Source organism: Lepidochelys kempii, chromosome 9, assembly GCF_965140285.1.
Source record: "Lepidochelys kempii isolate rLepKem1 chromosome 9, rLepKem1.hap1, whole genome shotgun sequence".
In the NCBI taxonomy this organism is placed as follows: domain Eukaryota; kingdom Metazoa; phylum Chordata; order Testudines; family Cheloniidae; genus Lepidochelys; species Lepidochelys kempii.
Window position 1 is genome coordinate 65,067,922 of NC_136388.1, and position 17,905 is coordinate 65,085,826.

Consider the following 17,905-nt stretch of genomic DNA (forward strand, 5'->3'; position numbering starts at 1 on the left):
GGCTGGAGGGAGAGTTGCTTTATCCACAAGGCCATGTGTATGACCACTGAATAAAGCAACAATCAGGTCCATCTCTGTTTTTAAATGGCTTGGAGAAATGGAGCACTCGGATTGGCCACCACAGTTTTCCAACAAAGATAGTATCTGCTGTAACAGATCACCCCACAGATCACTCATTGGCCTAATCTCCCAATTACTGTTCATACCCTGTAGCACCTGCAAAGAGCAACAGCCATTCACTGCTCATGTGGCATCCTTTCTTGGGGAGAGATGCCTTTGCTGCTCCCCCACTTTTTAAACATAAGTTATAACTGACTCTTGTGAATCCACTAGTATTTGCTTTTATTTAATACCTTTATAAGGCACCTACGGGGCAACATCTGAACACTGTATGATAAAGTCAGACATATTACTCAACTCAGATCTACCAGCTCGAATAGACCACCAGCCAGAAGCAAAGGACCCAGGACAGGGGAAAACCCAGGAGCCCACAGGCAAATGCAAGGAAACAGTTCCCAAGTGATATCAAAAAATTAAGGAAAATGGGTTATATATTAATCAGTGAAGGGAGCCCAAAATACTGCAAAGGCTGTATGGTAGAACCCAGTCTACCCAAAACACATGGCCTTACAGCATGTTCTGAAAGCAGCCAGTGAAAGTGTGTAACCCAGAGAATAGGGTGAGGCTGATCACATGATTAGAACATGCAGGTCAGTAAGTAGAAAACCTTGGAGAGAAACTGTTCAACTCACCGCGGCAAAGAAGAAATGGCTACTTAGATGGAATCAGATGGGGGAATGAGGCTGGATGGTGCAGGTGAGCGATAACTAGGTCATAAGCAGCCTAAGCTTGAAATACCCAAAGTTGTTACCATCTGGCTGCTGTTGTTCAGTGGCCTGTGTAAAATGAACCTGGCAGGTAGGAGTGCAGTTCTTACTGGATGCGTGTAGGGGTCACACCACCATCATAGGTGGCACGAGTTGGCAACCTCATCTGGTGCCCAACCAGAGGCCAGCTATTGAATGGCCATGGAGCCTGAACTATGTCTGAGACCCTTTGGCTGTGCAGTGCGGGGAGGCTTATGCAGCCGTTACTTTTCCTGCATGTGTTCTGTGGATAAATGGACTATCTCCGGCTGTACCACCGCCGATCTGGCACTTTCCACTGGATGCTTTTTGAAATGATTAAAGCAATTTACTACCCAGCTAGGTGCAGCAGGGTCAGCAAGAGAAGCTGATGTTCCCTCATTTCAGAAGGAAACCAGGGAACACTGATGGGAATCCAGATCTGCAAACCTGACACAGGAAGTGGGAAGAAAGTGCTCAGAAGGGAAAGGGCTGTTTAGGGGCAATCAGCCCATTAAATTGGCTACAATCCTTGGACTACATTACTAACTGCATAGATGGAGGGTAACCAGATCTTCAGGCTCCATGGGATACTGCACACCTGTGCACCAGACTTATTCACAATGCATTTAAAAGCACAGGAGGATGTGGGTTGAAAGCTGTTTTCTAGGAATAGGAAGCACAGTGCGATGGGGCTGGCAGGTGTGATAAACAGGAGGGGCTGCTTGTTCCTAACTCCCAGCCTCTTATCTCTCCCCAGCAGGTTTCCTTTTGCCACACAGCCCTGCTTCCTGCCCCTAAAACTATTATTCCCTCTACAGACAAAGGACTAGAGAAGGCTCCAAGCTGCAATTTTCCCAGTAGCTCAATTGTTTGACAGGAGGGAGGGCACCAGGGATGAGGATGCAGCAAAGGGAGAGGACAGCATGAGCAAACTGAAAGGGATTTGGACAGATTAATCTGTGGGCTGGACACATGGCTCTTACAGTGCAGCTTATGGAAGTGGACAAATAGAATCAAGCAGAACACAGAGCAGGAGACATGAAGGGGCACTGGGGAGAGAGGGGCAATATTAATTAGAAATCACGTGAAGGCCATTCAGCCCAAGATGTGACGGACCCTAAGTCTAGAGGCGATGGGAAAGTACCGAAGACCCCACTGTCATTTGGAATATCGTGAGTATTCCTGGTGCCATTTTGTGTTAGGGAGGATGTTGCTGGGACCGAAGAGGGGCCACTGAACGTGTAGGGTTAGGGGGATGTAAATGATAGAGATCTGCCAAAAACCAGATGGATAGAAGAAGGATCATCTTGTAGAGAGCAGGGAAGGGATCAGAATGATACACATAAGCGGTTTAAAGACAGCAATGCTATTTTGAACTGCTGAGTTCAGCAGAGGTGGAGGGCATGGACGGTGAGGAGCGTGCATCGTGTACACCATGGCATGCAAATTTTGATTTCCAGGGGGCAACCCATCCTGTGGCACCTGCCAGTTCTTTTATCTTCTGGCCTCTTATAAATACTTTGATGGTTTTCAAGCTGCTTTGATATTGGTAAATTAATAGCAATTGGCCAGATCTGTAGCTGGTGTAATCAGCATAGCCCCAGTGAAATCCATGGAGCAACACTGATTTACTCCAGCTGAGGATATAGCCCAATAATTCTTAACACTTAGGGTTTTTGCTTTTCATCCAAAGATCTTATCACAGTGCATGACGCTAACCAGGCAAGATCCCTGCCTTAAGGGGGTTTACTTACTAAACCAGATGGTTAAAATGAGAAATAGGCCAACAGAACCAGGGGAAAGGGGAAATACATCACAGTTCAGGGCAACTGCACCAGTATTTCCCCCCAGTGCTCTAGCAATGACACCCTCTGTCAGGCTTCCAGCTCCCCAGCCGTCACCTCTCTGGGGTGGAGACCCAAATCTCTCTCCTTTCTGACCTTGGTATTTCCAGGCTGCAGAGTTTCCTGCCTTCACTGTGTTAGCCCAGCAAAAGACAATCTGAGCAGATGTGCTTGCTTTCTCTTCCAAAACACTTAACACAGTGCCCACAGTTATAGCTACCTACCACACAACACTTCCTGTGCAAGCCTCTTTTATTCTCTGAAGGTAAAAAGCATGACAGAGAAAACATACCCAAAACAGAAAAAGAACCTGCACACCAGCTAATAAGCTTACCAGAGATCACCCCAACCCAAACAGGGGCTCTGGCAGGAGCACCCCACTGAAAGAGTATCCTTGTAGTTTCAAGTTCCGCTTCAGCTCAGAACAATCACAGTCTTTTGGGGTCTCAGTAGGCCCAATCTTTCCATCACTTCACTAAATATTGAGGCCCTCTGTGGACCAGGGGTCCTGTCCATTTGCTGGATCAGGAAGAACCAGTTTAAAACCAGGCTCTTTATCCAAAAATGCTTTGTCTGTTGGTCCCTGGACTCCCTCCACCTCTGAACCAGTATACATGTATCTTTCCATGGGTGACTTCAAAGGACTGATAACCAGAGGAATTACATTAGCATCCCCCTCCTCCTAGAGAAGTTACATACAAAACACATACACTAATCACATTTTTAATACAAATGGACCCTAAAGGTATTAACCCTAATTCAATAAGGTTTAACTTAATTCGGTAAAATTCATTCAGGATATGGGAGGAAATGATCAGTCTGTCACAGCTGCCCTGGGAGATTATCAGTGTTTGTGATCATGTGGGCTGATCCATTGGAGTCCTCACTCCATTGTTTCCTTAGGGCTGATCCTGGGGAGGAATTTGTAGAATGGCTTTGGAACTAATGAGCAGACTGCAGGCAAGGAGAAGGAGAGGACTAGCTAGAGTCTGAGAACAGATTTCAGACTGCTAGTAGTGATCCAGGTAGAATTGTCTGACATCAGTGAGGCAAGCAGAGCAGGCACAGAAAAAGTTATTGTTAATTAATGTTTAATGCCAACATTGTATTCAGCACAGAAAACGTGGACATAAAGAACCTCAGACACAGCTAACGGAGCACAGTGGAAATCCAGAGTTGAAGAGTTTAGAGATTTGTTGTTTCCATATTTCTAACAAACTCTCTTAAGCACTGCAGGAATTGGGACAAACTTCCAGAGATATGAGGCAGTGACACACACTCACCAGCTCTAGAGAGAGAAGGGCAGATTTTGGGGAGGAAACGACAACACTTGGGACTCAGAACAGGGACTCTAGGAAATTGTGCAGGAGGGCCACCAGGGCAGGTAAGTAAGTGATAATGGGACTAAGTAGGGATTAGTGGTGAAGGCTGGGGGCCTATCTTCAGTCTCTTTTCAGCAAGCTGGCCTCTGAACAAAGAAATACATTTCAGCTTGTCCCTTATTAATCAAAGCTCAGAACAGGCATTGTTCCTTTGTAAACAACCCCCCTGTTCAACAGATACATGTTTCTTGCTTGCTACATATGGTCAGCTTTATCCCTTGACCACTAATCTGCAAATTGTATGTAACTCATTATACATTGGGTGTGTTGCAGGGTCCCCAGCATCCTTCCTCTCACACACCTTGCTGTGCGCCCCTGTTTAATGGGTCAGGAGTCTAGATCATGTACATGTATCATGTAGTGAGTGGGCAGGTGGTTAATAAGGAACACAGGCAGTTTTCAACAGGATGTTGCCACTGAATAGCGCTCATATACACACACTGTTTGGTTGAGTAAACATCCACTAGAAACTCCTGCTGCTTCTTTCATGTAGCTCCTGGAGAAGGGACAGTGTAGTCACCAACCAGGGGAAATGTGATGCCCTCCCCCACTTGTTGACTCTGCTCCAGCCCAGAGGGGGGGATAAGGCTGTGGCTGAAAGCCTGCTGCGCTACAGTTCATGGGCTAGGTGGTGTCAGCACTTCCACTGTGAGAACTCCCCTTCTGAGAAGGCAATAACCCATCACTTAGGGCTCAGACTTGGCTGCAAGGATGTATAGCCAATGTGCTGGATATTGTCACTTGCCTGCATCCTCCAGGCCCCTCTGACAGCCCTCAGGACCTTCCTCACACAGCCCCACTTCACAGTGCTCCTCTCTGACAGAGGGAGGTTTGAACCCCTCACTGCTTCTCCTTGGGTCTGCCAGGAGGGTGGTGAGTGAGCAATGCTAGGGAGAACCTCCCACTTTCCCTGAGCAGTTCATTGGACTCCCCTCAATTAACACTATGGATCAGGTAAGTCCATAAAAGCCAGTTTCCAAATGGAATTCAAAGTTCAGCTGCCATTACTTAACTTCTCCCAGCAGTGGGCCTCTCGCTAGCACAGACGGCTTGTTTTGGACTGCCTGGACCGCCACAGGTGCACCAGCGCAGGAGGGTGAGAGGACTAAACTGAATCAAAGCCCTGATCTCATTTTAAAATAGTTTATCTGAATAAAAACCTTGATCAAAATAAAAATAATTAATAATTTCTCCTTCTCTAGTCCCTTCTCTCCAAGGACAGCAACGTGCTTTACAGATGTTTGTCTATTTAGCCTCACCTCACACCAGCTTGGCGAGAGGGAGGAGTAGAACCTTCTTGGGAAAAGGGGGCTACAGAACTTGGCATCCTGATTTTCAGAAGTTACCACTGAGTTCAGGTGCCTCGTTTTGCGACCGCTTGGGTCTGACTGTCAAAGGGGCTGAGAGTGCTTGCCACTCCCACTGACATGAAGTGGTGTGCATGGTTTGCAGTGTTTTTAAAAGTCAGGCAGAAGGTATCAAGTTAGGCCACATCAAACCAAAGCACCTCGTTAGTGGCCTCTTTTAAAAGTTCCAGAGTAGCAGCCGTGTTAGTCTGTATCCGCAAAAGAAAAGGAGTACTTGTGGCACCTTAGAGACTAACAAATCTATTTGAGCATAAGCTTTCATGAGCTACAGCTCACTTCATCCGATCCATTCAGTGGAAAATACAGTGGGGAGATTTATATACATAGAGAACATGAAACAATGGGTGTTACCATACACACTGTAATGAGACTGTTCACTTAAGGTGAAGTATTACCAGCAGGAGAGCTGGGGTGGGAGGCAGGGGAGGGGGGAAATCTTTTGTAGTGATAATCAAGGTGGACTATTTCCAGCAGTTGACAAGAAGGTCTGAGGAACAGTGGCGGGGGTGGGGGGGAGGGAATAAACATGGGGAAATAGTTTTACTTTGTGTAATGACCCATCCACTCCCAGTCTTTATTCAAGCCTAAGTTAATTGTATCCAGTTTGCAAATTAATTCCAATTCAGCAGTCTCTCGTTGGAGTCTGGATTTGAAGTTTTTTTGTTGAAGAATTGCAACTTTTAGGTCTGTAATTGAGTGAACAAAGAGATTGAAGTGTTCTCCGACTGGTTTTTGAATGCTACAAGCCATCAGGAACAGTATCCCCGATAATGTCACGGCAAACCTGGTGGCTGAACTTTGTGACTTTGTCCTCACCCATAACTATTTCACATTTGGGGACAACGTATACCTTCAAATCAGCGGCACTGCTATGGGTACCCGCATGGCCCCACAGTATGCCAACATTTTTATGGCTGACTTAGAACAACGCTTCCTCAGCTCTCGTCCCCTAATGCCCCTACTCTACTTGCGCTACACTGATGACATCTTCATCATCTGGACCCATGGAAAAGAAGCCCTTGAGGAATTCCACCATGATTTCAACAATTTCCATCCCATCATCAACCTCAGCCTGGACCAGTCCACACAAGAGATCCACTTCCTGGACACTACGGTGCTAATAAGCGATGGTCACATAAACACCACCCTATACCGGAAACCTACTGACCGCTATGCCAACCTACATGCCTCCAGCTTTCACCCAGACCACACCACACGATCCATTGTCTACAGCCAAGCTCTACGATACAACCGCATTTGCTCCAACCCCTCAGACAGAGACAAACACCTACAAAATTTCTATCAAGCATTCTTACAACTACAATACCCACCTGCGGAAGTGAAGAAACAGATTGACAGAGCCAGAAGAGTACCCAGAAGTCACATACTACAGGACAGGCCCAACAAAGAAAATAACAGAACGCCACTAGCCATCACCTTCAGCCCCCAACTGAAACCTCTCCAACGCATCATCAAAGATCTACAACCTATCCTGAAGGACGAGCCATCACTCTCACAGATCTTGGGAGACAGGCCAGTCCTTGCTTACAGACAGCCCCCTAACTTGAAGCAAATACTCACCAGCAACCACACAACAGAAAGCTGTAGCTCTCAAAAGCTTATGCTCAAATAAATTTGTTAGTCTCTAAGGTGCCACAAGTCCTCCTTTTCTTTTGAAAGTGTGGCTGCAGGCGACTTGCCTAAGCCCCCCTGAGCTTTTGTAGGAGTGTGCACGTACATGCATGCCTGCAGTGGGAAATTCATGGCAAAATACACGACTTCTGTCTCAAAATAACGTGAGGGGAACCATTCCAGGCTCTCCCTTCTGGCTCACTTCGTGGATAAGCCTCCTACACACCACAAAGGGCCAGCGTGTCTTGGCTGCAACGTTCATTGAATTGAGCACAAGTCCCACAGTGGGGTTCAACAGTAATATGCTAAGTTTGCTCTTGTGTCTGACCACCAGCAGCCAAACAGAGCAGAGCAATTATGGCAAAGGAGATGTTTAAAAAACACCCAAAACACTCATTGAACTAAGTAACACTCTCCCTTCCTGTATTGTCTACGGAGCAGTCAAGATTGCAGCTAGGGAAGCACCAGGTAGCCCTGCTTGCAAACTCCGAGGCTAAGTGTTAAGCGCTTCTGGGTAAGGCAGCCTTTTTCAGCGTTAACAATTTTACCTAACATAGACTTACAAATATTGGTACAGACTGTCATGTGCCAAGAGATAGCGCTCTTTACAGTGTAACAGCAGAGGCGTGCAAAGGAAAGAAGGCAGACCACATTATCTAAAAATCCAACAAAACTTTTATCGTGAATGGAGACCTCCCACAGCAGCAGCAGCCTCCCATAGAGCTGGTGATAGGTGGTATGACCCACTACAAGAACATTTTATTTCCATTCCCTTAGCCTCTCTCTCTCAAACTACAGCCACCTGTAACCCAACTAGTGGGGAAGGTGAAACCAATCACAATAGGAACTAACCACAGACACAAGCCATTTGCCCGAGTTGTCAGAGGAGCTCCCATTGACCACAGAGACTGTCCAGTTTGGCCAATGTACATGGCAGGGGGGCATTGCCGGCACATGATGGCATATATCACATATCACCTGCACATCTACCAATGTGATATATGCCATCATGTGCCGGCAATGCCCCCCTGCCATGTACATTGGCCAAACCGGCCAGTCTCTACGCAAAAGAATAAATATCTATGATTCTAAAAATGGACACAAATCAGACATCAAGAATTGTAACATTCAAAAACCAATAGGAAAATACTTCAATCTTCCTGGACACTCAAAAACAGACTTAAAAGTGGCAATCCTTCAACAAAAAAACTTCAAAAACAGACTTCAATGAGAAACTGCAGAACTGGAATTAATTTGCAAACTGGACACCATCAAATTAGGCCTGAATAAAGACTGGGAGTGGATGGGTCACTACAAAAAGTAATTTTCCCTCTGCTGATACTCACACCTTCTTGTCAACTGTTGAGAATAGGCCACTTCCACCTTAATTGAACTGGCTTTGTTAGCATTGACCCCCCACTTGGTAAAGCAACTTTCATCTTTTCATGTGCTGTGATATATATACTGCTTACTGTATTTTTCACTCCATGCATCTGATGAAGTGGGTTTTAGCCCACGAAAGCTTATGCCCAAATAAACTTGTTAGTCTCTAAGGGGCCACAAGGACGTCTCAAAAATAATGAGACAGCCTTCTAAAAATCTCATGATTTTTAAAGCTAAATAAAGCACACTGTTTTGTACCCAGCTCTTGATTTTCTTTTACCTTCAGGGAAGCTGCTGCTGCCTATCCCCAGTTTACGTGGGATCATCTTGAGATCAAAATGCAACCTTAAATACATTCACGTGCTCATAGAAACACATACACAGGTCTCCCTGACTGCTGCTTGGAGGGAACAGCACTTACACACTCATATGCCTTGGGCACGGGGACCTGCCATGTTATCCCTCTCTCTAGCTCCTTTTCAAGGAGACAAGACAGGCAGCTGCCCCACCCATTCTCCCTGCAGGCCCCCACAACATGTCCCCCACATTCATGTTCTCCCCCAGTCTCCTTCCCATCACAGTCTCCTCCTGCTCCCCTCTGTCTGCTACTTGCATCCCCCCTACCCACTTGTCCCCTCATAATTTACTGTCCTGTTTCTCAGCACTCTTGCCCCACCTGCTGTACCCAGAGCCCCATCCCCAGCACTTCTATGTCCTCCTGTCCCCTGCCAGACTCACACACGGTGACAAAAGGGCCACCATTTTCCTTCAGAACGGCCTGTGGCTTCTGTCGAGTAATGGAAGATGGTGGCCATATTTAATAAGGACAAGCCTTCCCAAGATTGAAGGCAGATACCAGCAATTCACGGGAACCCTTAACCCCTCCCCCTGCATTTTTCCGAGACACACAATAAAAATCAGAGAGTTGGCAAAACTGCATCAGTGACCCTAAAATTCCAGGGCCAAATCCTAATCCATTGAAGTCAATGGGCATTTTGCTACTGGCCTGAATTCGGCTCATTGCTTCAGTCTATGTCAGGGTACACGGTCAAATGTCCTGGCCTTGGGATAAACACCTCAGCCCAGCTTTGGTTTCAACAGGGCGTAGCTATTCGTGACCAGATTCTGCTCTCAGCTACCCCAGCGTAAGCCAGGAGTAACTGGAGGGAAGCCAGTGAAGTTATTCCCGATTTACTTTGAAGTGGGCGAGAGCTGAATCTCTCCCTCAGCCTCCAGAGAGAGGCCTCTGGGCTTCAACTCTCTTCTATTGTAGGAGCACTTCCAGGTTTCCCTGGTTACCGTTGCCAGGTGAGACTGGGAGGTAGAATTTAGTCCCCAGGTTGATAACAGAAGACATTCTCCATTAGGGCTGCTAATAAGCTACACAATGACCAAGAATCTAGTGTGGCTGCCTGTGGGCATCTCCCCCTTGTCATCACCAACCGTGTGATAGATTCAGAGGCAGGCGAAGGAGCATGCTGGCATCGGAAACTTCAGGAGCTGTTTAAACTCCCAGCCCACAAGTCCCTTAAGACTCAGCACATATTTTAAAAATCTTGGTGTACATCGCTGCATTCCCTGAGGTTCTATGAACAAGGACGGCTGTGACATCCTTAGAACTGAAAAGGAGCCGTGAGGATTGGGAGGCACTGGCAATTCACTCTTACAGAGATTGCCTAAGAACTGTGAGTATGAGCGAGGATGGGCTAGATTTGCTGTTATCTGGGATCCATGAAAACTGGCTAGGACTAGCCCAACTTGGTGGGAATTTGCTAGAACAAGATGGGATTGACTAGAGTTGGGAAGGAGGGTTAATGAGGATTAGCAGTTAAAATCAGTGAGGCTTGGGATTACTTGGCACCAATTTGTGATTATTACAGTCAGCACTGCTTAAGGATTTCTTAAGATTCAGGTAGGTCAGTGAAGACAACATAAAGGAAAGGATGACTGTGTCCCAATTTGCTTAGTGGAAAATGGAGATCTGTTCTCAAGGGATCCATCTGATGCTTTCATAGGCTCTGTAGAGAGTAGTGGGATCTACTCACTATGAGCTCTGCTTGCTGTGCGGTGGGCATCATTGCCTCCTATGGTTCCAATACTGGCAAGGTAGATGGTAGCTGTAACATTCAGAGGGAGAGTGTGTTATTTTCTTGAAGTACCTCTTGTAATAAATGCCAACAAATCAAAGAAAAATTGTGTGGCAAACATGTGTGGTTAAATACCACACTGTCCCTTTAAATTCCAGCACAGCTCTGGCTGCTAATGATAAGTCGGATAATGGGGGCTTTAGACTCTGAGAACTAATTACACACAAACACCACATGGTCTGACTGGAATCACAAGATAACTGCTGCCTTTTCTGAGGAAAATTAGATGCTGATGAATCAAGGGCCTTCAACAGCCTGATGCTCGTTGACATGGAAAAGCCTGATTGAGGGCTGCTGTAATAGGAATCATGTAATAGGAATGTTGTCACTAACCCCCGTTAGCTAGCAGTACATGTACTTTGTGCGTGGCACTAACTAAAGTTCAGCTTGCTGCTGGATATCAGCACCCTGTCCTGGTGTGTTCCCCAGCTTGGCACTAGTACGCTGTCAAACAGGGCTAACAGCGCTCTCTTTTCCAGTCAATAGCTTTTTTGAGACATTTTGGGAGGACAGAGTTAAATTTTCCTTTTGAGCTCACACACTACAGTTCTCTTAACCCCATGGAATGAAGGAAACCAGGGACCTGAAATCAAGTGTAGAGAGATAAGCAGCTTCCCAGAGTATATTCATATTCAGCATCTGAAAAACACCGCACAAACACCTGTTCATTCCTTATGAAACAAAGACATTTAAGCACACAATGATGAGCTGGGTAAGAAAACAGACAGGCCTGAAAGAGGAAAGGCAAACAGTCCCCAGAATGGGGAAACAGAGAACAGGAAGAGCCTGATTGTTTCTCTTTTATTCCATTGGGATTTCCTGGGGGGCAGGTTAGGGTGATGCACCCATCTGGACTAGGGCTTCACACCCTGAGGATGCAGGAATGATTGTTATGTGATTGACATACATAGATACTTGTTTGGGCTAGTTTCAGTTGCAATAGGAGAATTAATTCCAACCTTTGCTCCAGGGAGAGGAGAGAATGTCCATAAAGAGCAGCCTTCTGTAAAGCTTGCAATCCCTCCCATTGCGTAACTGGACTAGTTTGCATAGCAGTTTGCTGCTAGGGGACAGGGGCTTTCAGTTTTCCCATGCCATTCCCATTCCAGGAGTTTTGTAGTGTATTTCACAAGAAAGCTGACCTTGGATGCAGCACTTGCTTTTCTGGGAGACCTTTGCTTTTTACCCAGTTTTTGTGCTGGGTTTCACTGGGGCACTTGGCCTCAATTAAGACAGCAAGCCCATGACAGAGACAGGCCTAGATGCTTTCCTCTAGCTTGTCTGTTACCCTTTCTTTCCCATTTCCCACACAGGGAGAAGTTAACATGCAATTTCTCTACACTAGACACCATTCCACAGTGCCTCTCCATTTGGGCATGGGGCATATCCCTCCCTTAACCTTTGATCACAGAGATTCTGAACAGCAGTGCTGGACCTGAAGGGTTCCTGGGCACGAGAGGGTTAACTTCCACTCTGACCTGGGCTCCATTCGTAGAGGCCTCCTCATGCTGCTTGCAGCAGTAACAGGGGTAAGCATGGTGATGTGGCCCTGCCCCTGCCTGGTTCAGCCAGGTCACTTACAGACACGCTCTGGCTGGCTCAGTGCATTAACAGGGCCACATAAGGTTAAACCTCCAGGGACCAGGTGAATCTCTTAATTAAAGAGACAAACTCTTACTACCTGATTTATTGTTACAGGGTCACCTGCTGTGTGTACGGGAATTGCCACAACTCAGACAGAATTTGAAAGAATTACACTAAATAAATCCACCAAAATAATAGACATTTCTTGATTTCTTTTAAAAGGCAATTCAGCAAACAAGCAGCAGTAACATTTCTAATGCTTGGGATTTACCACCACAGAAGCAAGGAAATCCCCATCAACACTACCAACTCTCAGATGACCACATACTATCACCTAAGTGTGTACCAAGTTATCTGCTCAGTATCTAATATTTTTTGCCACACTCGGCACAAAAGGCTGCTTTTTATAAGTCCAGGACCAAGGCTGCTGCAGTTAGATTCATCAAATCTCCGATCCCAGGACTCCATGCAGGTGCAGGGTTCTGCCCAACACAGATCCAATGACAGGATTGAGGCCTAATGTTGTACAAGACAAAAAAGAGCAATACAAAAGTCTCCAGGAAGTCAGAGAGAAAAATCATATCAAAACATTTTTCTAAAGCCAACCCCCTGAAGTGTTTGCACTGCAAATATTACAGCATTATTTAGCACAGGGAAACCTTACGCTGAAAACAAATGGAAGCAAAAGTAAAACTGACACATCTATGCTGAAATGCAAAAGCAACAAAAATCCAGTCTGGGTTTTAAAAAATAATTGTTCAGTTTTAGTTATCTACACTATGTTGCTTTGCAAAACGGGTAAGGAGTTTCTGACTTGCAAATGATTTTGGACCTACATTATCCCTTTAGCCACCAGTTTAGCTGGTCTATTCTCTATAATTGTTCTGAACCCAGAGTTTAAATGTTGGTTTCCTTTGTTTGTTGAATGTTTAATTTGTTAATATTTGGTGATTCCCATTTAATCCAGCTCCCTTCTTCTGAGCTGCATTTTGCTTCTTTTAAGGGAGTAGAAAGAGGGTTTTAAAACATCCCTCCATCAGGCCACAGCTACATATTTAGTCATTCCCCAGTGCAAATTCTGTTTGCAGAGAGATTCCTGATCCAAAACGGGGGAGGGGGAAACATAACTGCCTGTCTCTCCACTGAGACCCAGCTGCTTCTACCCCCATTCATGGCTATATTTGGGAAGCAATTTGTTTCTTGGCATGACCCAGTGATTTCCTCCAGTAGTAATGCCTTCTTCAGGGTCCTAATGCAACAGTGTTTCCAGGCAGACACCAAAGAAAAGGAGAGAGGCTTGTTTTCAAGCAGCATGTGCTCAGCTCTCTGGTCTTTTAGCTCTTTAAGAGCAGTTTCTGTTCTCCATTTACAGAAGCTAAACTGCTAGGCATGGAATATTTTGAACAGGAGAAGCCCATGAAGCATGGAGCTTCTTCTTCCTCCCCACCCCCATAAAATCATTTCACCAAACTTTATACAGAGAGAAAGTAAAGTTTATACAGTGAATTCTGTATTTGGATTTTATATTTAGGATGAGCAGTATTGCCATCCCAAAATGTTCTGAGATCATGAGTCAGGGCCCAAAGAGCATGAGGAAAAAGCAGAACACATATATGTTGGGTAACCACAAGGGCTAGAAACTCCCCCCCCTCCCTCCCAAAAAATAAAAGCCAAGATTCTCCCATGATCACAGGACTCAGAGAGCTGGGGCTTTAAGAAAAGTGCCAAATATTGTGAGATTTGTGAAAATCAAAAAGAGTTGGCAACACTGGTTGAGAAGAAGAATGGCCTTGTAGTTCAGGCCCAAAACTGGGACTCACCAGGTTTAGGATCAGTTTCCTGCTCTGCAGCAGACTCCAGTGTTTGATCTTGGACAAGCCACTTCATCTGTCTGTAAAATAGAATTAATGCTGTCTGTCTTGTCTATTGAGACGGTAACCTCTTCAAGGCAAGGCCTGTCTTTCACTATGGGCCCATAGTGCCTAGTATAATAGGGCTCTAAGTGCTACTGTGATACAAACAAGTTATAATTAGTGTCTTTGGAAAAGACTATAGGAAGCTTTCCTAGAGACCATCCACAAATAATTCTCTCCTAGCTGCTTTAGAGCAATTCTAAGTTATTCTTGGTTTTTAGTCCTAACTTTCTTTATCATCATTTTGTAATTTCTATTAGGAAACTTTGGTCACCTCTTCTCCAGGGAAATAAGAGACTCCCGCATCTGTTCCATTACCTCAGGCCATCTGGCACTAAGCTCATCTTCTTAGAGGCAGCAACTGCTTTTGAGGCATGGCAACTAACATGGCACACAGCTTTCCAGATGGGAACTAACTCTTGCTTCACACAGAATGATTTATTTCTGTTCCCTCCCTCTACTTGCACAGTCACTCCTTGCTTACCTCTGTCCTATTTTGTACTGCTGCTCTGCAATAAACTGAGAGTTCAAGGCCTTCTCCATAGTAACCTCAGGCCTAGTTCAGCAGATACATGCATGCCCATCCCATTGATTTTAATGGGAGTGCTAAGTGGATTTGAGAGCAGAATTCATCTCGAGATTTTATCCTGGGTTACAATGCTGTTTTATGATCCGTCTGTTAAAGCACAAGATAGAGTCAGATGCAGATTCTGATCCTGGCTCTGCCAGTGACTTGCTGTGTGAACTAGGGCAATTCCCTTAATCGCTCTCTGTGCCTCACCTATAAAATGGGGATGATAATACCAACCTCACATTGGGAGTTATGCAGCTTAACTGGTTAATTCCTGTGAAATACTTTGAGATCCTTGTACAGAAGGCAGCATTAGAGTGCTTATGTGCTTAAGTAATTATATTTAATTCATTTATCAGTAAATATGGAAAGATACAATTAAGAATCTATGACTATGTTGAATTAGGAGAGCTCAAACATTGCTCAGTTGAAGGCAGGCTGCACTGGCAGCTTGCCAGAATCCAGAGGGTTGCATTTAATTTACATAAATAGAACAGACTACAAGTTGCTTTTATGGTTAATGAAAAGGTGTGGTCATGATTAGCCCCAGCATGCAATATTTCTTTAGTGCTCAGATGAAGGTGGTGCATTGCATGCTGGGACCAGTCATGTCCACAGACTGCACCTGTGTGTTGAAGAGGACGCCAGCTGTGTTTTGCACATTTACTGCTTTGTGCTGGGGGATGAATGAGTTATGTCACAATGTGGCATGAATGCTATTGTACTGTGATGCTGCACCAGCCCCTGAAAATATTTCAGCTCTGTTTGGAGAATAGATCTATCACTACTAACTGTCCCACAAAAATGAAGGCAGGTGGTAGCTATCCTTTTTCCTACAGAGGCCTGTGAAAAGCAGAGTCACCCAGTAAGGTCTAGAGGCAGATAGGCAGATGCTACAGCAGTTTCCCATACTATTACTCTTATAGACCATTGCAGCTGCAAGCTAGGACACTAACGGTCCCATCCAGCCTTCCCTTTCCTCTTCTCTCAGATAGAACATAGTTCCTTCTGGGGCTTCTGACATCCTCATGCTTATAGCACCTCATATTAGCAGCCTGGTACAGTACTGTCTAGGGGCAGAGGAGAAAACATTGACCACTTTCTGAAAGCATAATTACTTAGAATCATAGACTTTAAAGTCAGAGGGGACCATTACGATCGTCTAGTCTGGTCAGAAATGCAGGCCACAGAATCTCACCCACCCGCTCCTGTAACAAACTCCTAACCTATGTCTGAGCTACTGAAGTCTTCAAATCATGGTTTAAAGACTTCAAGGTGCAGAAAATTCTCCAGCAAGTAACCTGTGCCCCACATTGCAGAGGAAGGCGAAAAAACCCCAGGGCCTCTGCCAATCTGCCCTGGAGGAAAATTCCTTCCCGACCCCAGATATGGTGATCAGCTAAACCCTGAGCATGTGGGCAAGACTCACCAGCCAGACACCCAGGAAAGAATTCTCTGTAGTAACTCAGATCCCACCTCATCTAACATCCCATCACAGGCCATTGGGCATATTTACCACTAATAGTCAATATTTACTGCTAATTGTTTACTACACAGCCCTACTGAACACCAGTTGAGAAAGGAGCACAATAATGAAGTATTCTGGTTTCTGTGTGTTTCAGAGGGAAAGCCTCTGATGGGAGAGAAAGGCCCCAAACATCTAACCAAATTCTATTCCCAGCTCTGCTACTGATATGCTAAGTGACTCTTGGCAGCCTTCCTATGTCTCAGTTTCCCTTCTGTAGACCAGAGATAAGACCCACACCTCACAAGGGTTGCAAGCGTTCATGTTTGCAAAGCACAGGGAGGCTGTTGGATGAAGGCTGCTACAGAGGAGGTGAGGTAGTATTAGCAGTGGACACAGCACAGTTTGGATCACTGCCTTTCAAGCCAGCCTAGTTGCAAAGGGACTGTCTAGCAAGCAGCTTTTAAAGCTATCTATAACTTCTGGGTCTCCCTAAAATAGGAAAAATTGGCCAATCACAACCATTCCATGGCTGCGTCACATCTAATAGGCGCTGTCAGTATATGATCATAGACAGCTATTGAATTCTGGCAATGAGAGTCCATACAGGTTCTGAGGACCTGTTGAGAGTTATTGACTAGCCCATGGCAGTATCAGTGCTCACGCATTCAGAAAGAGGTTAGATATTTGGGAACGTAAGGAATAATCCCTGTCTGAGGTCAGGGACAGGGTTGCTGGTAGAAATGAGGAGTCCGGTGGCACCTTAAAGACTAACATATTTATTTGGGCATAAGCTTTCATGGGTAAAAACCCACTTCTTCAGATGCTTCAGGAGTGCTGGTTATTGATGTTATTGGGGAATTGTTCAGGGATGCCGACTGGGGTATGGTGCTGGTCGCCAAGTCCTTCTCACATCCACAGTTGTGAAGTGTCCATAGCTCCAAGCCCTGACTGCAAGAATATGCGGCCTGTGACCTGCAGGATGGACGGAAAGGTCTATTCTGTTTCCTTGGTTCAAATCTTCATCCCCCTACGTTAGACAAGGAGTCATCCCACTTGTCTCCAGCTCACAGGCATATGAAGACCCTGGAGATACAAGGGAAAATACCCTGATTAATAGGCTAGGGGAGGGGGTTCAGGTAGGGCTCATGGGAATAGCTAGGAAAGGGTGCACGACAAAAGAGTTTTAAAATCTCATCAATTTCCCATGTTTCCCCTTTAGATTATAGAATAAAAGAAAATACCTGCTTTGTTTACTACAGGAATTCACATGCCATTGCAGAGGTCAGGTGCTCCAGCCCACCTCAACTTACCCAAATGCTGGCTGCAGCCATGACTTCTCAGTAACATCTGTTCCCACACAGCCTTCCCTTACACAGAGAAAAGCTGTGCCCAGACACACTTAATACTTAACCCTTCCCCTCACCAAGAATCTAACTCTGGAAATAGGTCTGATCTCATTGTGCATTGGAAGGATCCCCATTTTTCTGCCTCACAATTTATGCTTCTTAGGCAGCAAGCAACCTCCCCACCCCCAGGCTGGTCCTGGGTGGGTGGGAACAAAGATCTGAGATCTCCCCTAACGGTGTTAGCTTCTGTGGGCAGATCACTGTTATCTTCCTTCCTCCTTTGCAAAGCAAAGGAAGGGGTGCAGAGAATGGCAGAGAGTAGGAGGAATCTAACTTCAAGGGCCTAGATAGGGTCTTCCGGGGAGCATTGGGGCAGTTAGCTAAGGAAAGCAGCATGCACTTGGAGAGAGTCACTCAGTC